The sequence below is a fragment of the Rhagoletis pomonella genome, unplaced genomic scaffold, assembly GCF_013731165.1.
Source record: "Rhagoletis pomonella isolate Grant_MI unplaced genomic scaffold, Rhpom_1.0 Rhpom_scaffold_00002, whole genome shotgun sequence".
NCBI classification, from domain to species: Eukaryota; Metazoa; Arthropoda; class Insecta; order Diptera; family Tephritidae; genus Rhagoletis; species Rhagoletis pomonella.
This window is the reverse complement of record NW_023458556.1, coordinates 33,659,539-33,660,583: the sequence shown is the minus strand read 5'-3', so window position 1 is coordinate 33,660,583 and position 1,045 is coordinate 33,659,539.

The window sequence follows — 1,045 nt, the reverse complement described above, 5'->3', positions numbered from 1 at the left end:
CAATGTAGTTGCTTCACCGGTGTTGTTGTGCTTGCCGGTGCTGTGCCTGAACGTATTGTTTTACCGGTGCTGTGCCGATTACGGACTTATCGGTGTTGTGCCGGTTTTGTTTATTTTGCCGGTTCCGCGCCAGCAACGTTGTTGCTTCACCGATGCCTACCGGTGTTATTGTCCTTGCCGGTGCTGTGCCGGCACGTAGTTGCTTTACCGGTGGTGGCTGACTTACCGGTGCTGCTGTGGTAACCGGTGGTCAACTCACCGGTGCCCTCCCGGTATTGTTATGCTGGCTTACCGGTGCTGTGCCGCAATGATTTTGCTGAAAAATTAAAAGAAGGAAACATGGTCATTATTATGGGAATTTAATGTAGGGGCCTATATCTGAATTGATCACTCTGACAATTTTGTTACTTATAGTATTAACGCAATTTGTTTTTAAATTGTCTCCACTACTACCACCAAATTTTTATACAAAATGCCACTTACCTCGTATAATTTGTGTGATATACTATATTTGCAATGTTCACTGCGTATATAAAACTTGATATTTTAGTAAATTAACTATTTAGTAAAACGCGTTTATAAATGTGTTAGCGACTTTTCACTTTTCACCACCATCCAGAAATAATAATGGCCGACCGTGGGGTTGCCAGCAGGTTTTTATACCCTCGCAACTTGCGCAGTAGCATTGATGGCATGTTAGAGATGCCGCAGTGTTATCGATATGTCATGCAGGCCGATTGGGTTTATTTGTTTATTTCTTAGATTTTATAAGCAAATTAGGGATACCTAGGTTGATTTTGAAATTAAATAATTGATTTACGCTGAGGTAAATGTAGATAAGGGCGTCAAAATTTATTGATAAGATATTTTATTTCCAGAAAACATAACTTTTACAATTTATTAGCTTACTCTATCGACTATTGTTAGAAAGCTTAGTTTCAGGAAATGTTAAAGAGGACCTGTCTATGTTAAGTATCCTTAAAGTTGGAAATAATGATATTGCAATATTTGAGAAAAAAAATTTTGTTATTGTGTGTTAGAAAAA